Here is a 7,765-nt window from a genome sequence, read left to right on the forward strand (position 1 = left end):
AACAGGGAGCCAGGGGTCTGTGGGAGAAATATCGACTGGGGATGACAGGTTTCCTATGGGCAAAGCAGCCTTGAGTCTTTGGGAGGGGATTGGCTGATGTTGTTAGTAGTTTCCCTGGGGCTAGTCTTACCCTGAAAGATACACAGACCCTTGTTGGGGAGGCAGGAATGTGACTATGTAATTCAGTGGGGGACATTCTGACACCCCCACTCAATAAATAAAGGAAGGGAAGTGAGTCCCAGAGATAACATGGTCTCTCTGGTGATGGATCTGATCAGGCAGAGGGATGGGGGGTTCTGTTCTGTTGAAGAGAAATGAGCATCACTACAATGAATGTGTTTAGAGGCTATTACTGGGTGATCTGTAAATTATTAGAAGGAAGAGAGCCTGAATTTCTGAGACCACAAGAGCCCGCCGTCACTTAGAGAGAATGTGGGGCATTTCAAGATGCAGCAATCAGCCAGGCATGGTGGCTCACTCCTGCAATCCCAGCAGTTTTGGAGGCCGAGTCAAGCAGATCACTTGAGCCTAGGAGGTCGAGACCAGGCTGGGACACACAGCGAAACCCCTGTGTCTACAAAAAATACAAAAAATTAGCTGGGGGTAGTGGCACAGGCCTGTACCATCCCAGCACTTTGGGAGGTCAAGGTGGGCGGATCGCTTGAGCCCAGGAGGTTCAGACCAGCCTGGCCAACATAACGAAACCATCTGTACTAAAAAACCAAAAAAAAAAAAAAAAAAAAAAGAGCATAAGCTGGGTGGTGTGCACCTGTAGTCCCAAGGCCCAGGTGAGAGGATCGCTTGAGCCCAGGAGGAAATATTTTAGTGAGTTTTTTCTTTTTTTTTTTTTTTTTTATACAGGGTCTCACTCTGTTGCCCAGGCTGGTGTGCAGTGACATGATGATGGCTCACTGCAACCTCCGCCTCGTGGGTTCAAGTGATCCACCAGCTGTGGCCTCCAGAAGTGCAGGGATTACAAGCGTGAGCCACTGTGCCCAGCCCAAATTTCTTAAGTTACGATAGAGTTCCTAGGAAAAATCCCAAACCTGAAAAAGTTAGAAACTGACAGGAAGGATTTGAGATGGTGGCCTGCCTTATATACATTCCTTATTAAAACTAGATAACAAATGCACCGCAGAGGAGGGGAGGAGTAGGAAGAGTGGAAAGAGAAAATCAGCGCATGCTTACTCTGAGTGTGGAAGAATGGAAAGGGAGAGAAAGTCAGAGCAATCCCAGGGAACGCTTTAGGCGGGAAAATCAGAGTCTCCACCCCCACTTTGAGAAGGTTCTGTCCCTGGAGCCTGGACTGATACAAGCCACATCGGCCTCGCTTGTTCTGCCTATTTTTCTGACTTCTGATTGGCCAGGTGGAGTTCACTAACTGTCCTGATTGGTGCATCATCCGTGGGCAGTGATATTGCTGAATATTGTTTCCTTCTCCAGCCACACTTTGTACGGTAAAGTGGGTGGTCGTCAGGCACCGTCAGGAGATTTTGATCTCTCTGAGGACCATCCCTGGATCTTGGGTTAAACATCTGTATTCTAGTCTGAACTGTGGGAAGAAAAAAATAGTCATCTGTGATTTTTCTACTTGAAAGACACAATGTTTTCCAAACTAGCACATTTGCAGAGCTTTGCTTTACTTAGTCACGGCGTTCATTCTTAAGTGGCTTCTATATCTGTTGCAACAACAACAACAACGAAAAAACAGTCCAAGGCCCTCCAACCTCTGATTACATTTTTGAAAGGGAATCTAAATGTGGTGCGCACAATTACCATCCTTTACCTGTAGCCCTGGAGAGAGGAAAATGTATTTACTTATGGGACGTGATTGTGGTGTTGGTTACATCCGCCTTGGCCAATCCTCCTGCCTCGTTCTCGGGACTACAGGTGTGAACCATCCCACCCCCACTAATATTTTTTATTTTTTGATTTTTCAGTAGAGACATTTTCGCTATGTTGGCCAGGCTGGTCTCGACCTCCTGGCTCAAGTGATCCTCCATCTCGGCCTTGGGAGTACAGGCATGCACCACCCTGCCTATGCTTTTTTTTTTTTTTTTTTTTTTTAAAGAAACGTGTTTCGCTATGTTGACCAAGATGGCGTCAAACTCCTGGGCTGAAGGGATCCTCCTGCCTCAGCCTCGGGACTACAGGCTTCCACCACTCTGCCCACGCTATTTTTTTTTTTTTTTTTTTTTTTAGTAGAAACCAGGTTTCACTATGTTGTTCAGGCTGGCCTCAACCTCCTGGGCTCAAGTGTGGCTCAACCTCACCGTGGCCTCAGGAGTACAGGTGTGCCATTTTGCCCTGATAATTTTTAATTTTTTAATGCTTTTATTTTTATTTTATTTTATTTTATTTAGGAGAGACAGGCTTTCGCTATGTTGGTCAGGCTGGTATCGACCTCCTGGGCTCAAGCAATCCTCCCACCTCAGCCTTGGAACTACAGGCCTGAGCCACCCGGCCCATGCTATTTTTGTTGTTGTTGTTGTTGTTGTTGTTTTTGCTAGTAGAAATGGAGTTCTGCAATGTTGGCCAGGCTGGCCTTGACCTCCTGGGCTCAAGTAATCCTCCTGCCTCAGCCTCGGGACTACAGGCTCACACCACCCTGACCCCACTAATTTTCTCTTTTTTTTTTGAGACAGAGTCTCGCTCTGTCGCCCAGGCTGGAGTGCAGTGGCGCATCTCGGCTCACTGCAAGCTCTGCCTCCCGGGTTCACGTCATTCTCCTGCCTCAGCCTCCCGAGTAACTGGGATTACAGGTGCCAGCCACCAGGCCCGGCTAAATTTTTTTGTATTTGTTTTAGTAGAGATGGGGTTTCACCGTGTTAGTCAGGATGGTCTCGATCTCTGTGAGAGTTGACAACGTGCTAGCAGCCCTCGCTCGCTGTCGGTACCTCCTCAGCCTCGGTGTCCGCTCTGGCTGTGCTTGAGGAACCCTTCAGCACTTGGATGCACTGTAGGGGCCCCTCTCTGGGCTGGCCGAGGCCGGAGCTGGCTCCCTCTACCTGTTGGGAGGTGTGGAGGGAGAGGCGTGGCAGGGAACGGGGGCTGCGTGCGGTGCTCACGGGCCAGTGTGAGTTCCGGGTGGGCGCAGGCTGGGTGGGCTCTGCACTCTGAGTGGCCGCCCCTGGGCAGTGAAGGGCTTAGGACCCGGGCCAGCAGCTGCAGAGGGTCCACCGGGTCCCCCAGTACTGCCTGCCCACCTGAGCTGGCTCGAATTGTCACTGGGCTTTAGCCGCCTCCCGGCAGGGTAGGGCTCAGGACCTGCAAACCTCCATGCCTGAGCCCCGCCTCCAGTGGGCTCCCACCCTGCCCGAACCTCCCCGACAGGCACCGCCCCCTGCTCCACGGCACCCAGTCCCATGGACTGCCCAAGGGCTGAGGAGTGCAGGTGCCCGCGCAGCACTGGTGGGCAGCTCCACTGGCAGCCCGGCCCGGGATCCACTAGGTGAAGCCAGCTGGGCTCCTGAGTCAGGTGGGGACTTGGAGAACTTTTATGTCTCGCTGAAGGTTTGTAAACGCACCAATCAGCACCCTGTGTCTAGCTCAAGGTTTGTAAATGCACCAATCAGCATCTTGTGTCTAACTCAAGGTTTGTAAATGTACCAATAGGTGCTCTGTGTCTAGCTAATCTAGTGGGGACTTGGAGAACTTTTCTGTCTAGCACTCTGTGTCTAGCTAAAGGATTGTAAACACACCAATCAGCACTCTGTGTCTAGCTAAAGGACTGTAAATGCACCCATCAGCACTCTGTGTCTAGCTAAAGGTTTGTAAAGGCACCAATCAGCACCCTGTCAAAATGGACCAATCAGCTCTCTGTAAAATGGACCAATCAATTCTCTGTAAAATGGACCAATCAGCAGGATGTGGGTGGTGTCAGATACGAGAATAAAAGCAGGCTGCCGGAGCCAGCTATGGCAACCCACTGCGGTCCCTTTCCATGCTGTGAAATCCTTGTTCTTTTGCTCTTCCCAATGAATGTTGCTGCTGCTCACTCTTTGGGTCCATGCCACCTTTATGAGCTGTAACACTCATTGCGAAGGTCTGCAGCTTCACTCCTGAAGCCAGTGAGATCACGAACCCACCAGAAGGAAGAAACTCTGGACACATCTGAACATCTGAAGGAACAAACTCCGGACACACCATCTTTAAGAACTGTAACACTCACTGCCAGGGTCCAGGGCTTCATTCTTGAAGTCAGCAAGATCAAGAACCCACCAATTCCAGACACATCCTGACCCTTGTGATCTGCCTGCCTCAGCCTCCCAAAGTGCTGGGATTACAGCTGTGAGCCACCATGCCTGGCCAATATTCTTAGTGCTTCTAGTAGAGACCGTTTTGCTGTGTTGTCCAGGCTAGTTACTGGTCTCGACCTTCTGGGCTCAAGTGATCCTCCTGCCTCAGCCTGGCACGCATGCACCACCCTGCCTTTTGTTCTGTTTCCCAGGCTGGACTCGACCTCCTGGGCTCACTCAACGATTTGAACCCAGGAAGCAAAGATTGCATTGACCTGAGATCACACCACTGCACTCCAGCTTGGGCAACAGAGCAAGACTGTTTAAAAAAAAAAAAAAAAAAGGAAAGAAGGAAAAGAAAGAAGAAAGGAAGAAAGAAAGACCAGTTGAATCTCCATAAGAACAGCAAGCTTTGTGGTATATTAACTTACCCTCATCTCATCTCGTGCTCCCAGCTTGGTTCTGTTCATTGCTGAAGAAATACAGATAGGATTGGCCAGAACTGGTAGATGACTAGCTGTTGATCATGAAAATGTCAGACCTGATATAGTCCTCCTTGGAAAGGCCCTTTCTGGGGGCTGATACTCTGTGTCGGTGGTGCTGTGGGACGATGACATAGTGCTGACCATTAAGCCAGGCAAACATGGGTCCACATATGGTGGCAATCCACTAGGCTGCCAAGTGGCCATCCCAGCCCTTGAGGTTTTAGAAGAAGAAAACCTTGCTGAAAATGCAGAAAAAAATGGGTATTATCTTGAGAAATGAACCCATGAAGTCACTTTCTGATGTAACTGCCGTAAGATGAAAATAATTATTTTATTTATTTATTTGAGTCAGAGGTTCATTCTGGTTGCCCAGGATGGAGTGTGATGGCGTGATCTTGGCTCACTGCAACGTCTGCCTTCTGGGTTCTAGCGATTCTTCTGCCTCAGCCTCCTGAGTAGCTGGGATTACAGGCACGTGCCTCTATGCCCGGCTAATTTTTGTATTTTTAATAGAGACGGGGTTTTGCCATGTTGGCCAGGCTGGTCTCGAACTCCTGACCTCAGGTAATCCACCCGTTTAGGCCTCCCAAACTGTTGGGATTACAGGCATGAGCCACTGTGCGCAGGAGGAAAATAATTATTAAATGCTATTGTTATTAAAGAAACCAAAGATTGTGATGCTTGGAAGGTGTGTCTATGACTTCGAGATAATGGACTTTGGGCCAAGCCAACCCATGGTGACATCATCAGGTTTCTCCTCCACTGGTGGTCAAGGAGGATGAGATTCGAGAGTCCAGTGAAATCATTAACAAGACCATCTTGTCGTTCTCAGTGTAGCAGCTGTTTTCAGTGGTCCGTGGGAGCTGGCTGGAGAGAGGTGATCTTGTAAAAGCTCTGCTCTTAATGCGGGCACATTCCACTTCTATGTGTCTTCAAAACTTTTGTTTTAGAATATATATATTTTTTTCAGTTGATACATAATAGAAGAACATTTATGAACCTGCTGTTTGCTTTGTAATGTAAGTAAGAGAATGCAATGGCATCTATATTCAGTAAAAGTGTTTTGATGTGCATGTGTACTTTCTAAGGTGAAACACATGTATGTATACAGACAGCCTTTAAGTCACGTCCTTCAGTGTACTTTATATATGTTTTCATAATTTCCTTGCTGGTATAAATGTTTTGTATTTGAAAAAGTTATCTCTAGGGTATTACATAAAAAACTTCACCTTATAAAGTCAAATCATTGTTATAACTGAATTTTAGGAAGGATGAATGGTTAAGCATATATAAAATACTAATATTAAGTAAATTTCATGTTGGCCAACACCAAGATATATTCTATGGATGTCATCATTTTCAGTTAAGAATTAGTGTTTAACATTCCTAAATTGAGTGCTTGATTATAATTTGTCAAAAATGTTTATTTTTAATATTTCTTTAAAGTTTACATAAAGTTTATATTTAAAAAAAAAAAAAAGATACAGAACATGGCCGGGTGCAGTGGTTCATGCCTGTAATCCCAGCACTTTGGGATACCGGGGTGGGCGGATCACTTGAGGTCAGGAGTTTGAGACCAGCCTGGCCAACATGGAGAAACCCCATCTCTACTAAAAATACAAAAATTAGGTGGTCGTTGTGGCACGCCCCTGTAATCGCAGCTACATGGGAGGCTGAGCAGGAGAATCACTTGAACCCGAGAGGCAGAGGTTGCAGTGAGCAGAGATTGTGCCACTGCACTCCAGCCTAGGTGACAGAGTAAGCATCCCTCTTTGTGGGGAGGAAGGTACAGACCATTTCCATCACCACAATGCTATCCCTTGTGTTACTCATTTTTTAGTAATATCCCCTCTCCTGCCATTCATCACCCCTAATCCTTGACAATCAAATTTCTACAATTTTGTCTTTTCTACAATGCTGTACAAATGAAATCTTACAGTGTATAACGTTTTAGGGGCTTATTTCACTCAGCATAATTCCGTGGAGATTCCTCCAAGATATCGATATTTGTTTGTCAATAGTTCATTGTTGTTGTTGTTGAGACGGAGTCTCACTCGGTTGCCCAGGCTGGAGTGCAGTGTCTAAGCTCACTGCAACTCTTTGCCTCCCGGATTCAAGCGATTTTCTTGCCTCAGCCTCCCGAGTAGCTGTGACTACAGGTGTGCACCACTACGCCTTGGATATTTTTGTATTATTACTAGAGACACAGTTTCAACATACTGGCAAGGCTGGTCTCGAACTCCTGACGTCGTGATTCACCTGCCTCGACTTCCCAAAGTGCTGGGATAACAGGGTGAGCCACTGCGCCTGGCCAATAGTTCATTTTTATTATTGAGTAGTATTCTATGATATGGAGGTACCACAGTTTGATCATTCACTTATTGTAGGACATATTGATTATTTCCAGCTATTGGCTATTACAGGTAAAGCTGCTATGAACATTTATGTACAAGTTTCTGGATGGGCATAAACTTTGATTTCTCTGATGTGTAATTATTGAATTGTGTGGTCATTGCATGTTTAGTTTTATCAGAAACTACCAAACTGCTTTCCAGAGTGGCTGTAAGATTTTACCTTCCCAGCAGCACTTAATGAGATGTCCAGTTTCTCTGCATCCTTGTCACCATTTGGTGTTGTCACAATGTCTTTTATTTTAGCTATTGTAATAAGTGTGTAGTGATACCTCATTGTGGTCTTAATTTGTATCTAGTGAAGCAAATTAGTGTTGAACATCTTTTCATGTGCTTATTTGCTTATTTCCTCTTCAGTGAAATGTGTGTTCATATCTTTTCATGATTTTCCAGTTGACTAATTTGTTTTTTAACTGTTGGGTTTTTTATAATAATTATTATTTTTCTTGAGACAGAGTTTCATTCTGTTACCCAGGTTGGAGTGCAGTGGCATGATCTTGGCTCACTCCAACCTCCGCCTCCCAGGTTCAAGTGATTCTCGTGCCTCAGCCTCCAGAGTAGCTGGGATTACAGGCAGGCATCATCATGCCTGTCTAATTTTTGTATTTTTAGTAGAGATGGGTTTTTGCCA

At 46.3% G+C, this 7,765-nt stretch overlaps 1 pseudogene; it reads left to right on the forward strand.

Moving 5' to 3' along the window:
- Positions 1-2,837: 2,837 nt before the first annotated feature.
- On the forward strand, positions 2,838-5,560 carry LOC112616311 (annotated as a pseudogene).
- The last annotated feature ends 2,205 nt before the right edge of the window (positions 5,561-7,765 follow it).

This window comes from Theropithecus gelada, chromosome X (genome assembly GCF_003255815.1).
Source record: "Theropithecus gelada isolate Dixy chromosome X, Tgel_1.0, whole genome shotgun sequence".
NCBI lineage: Eukaryota > Metazoa > Chordata > Mammalia > Primates > Cercopithecidae > Theropithecus > Theropithecus gelada.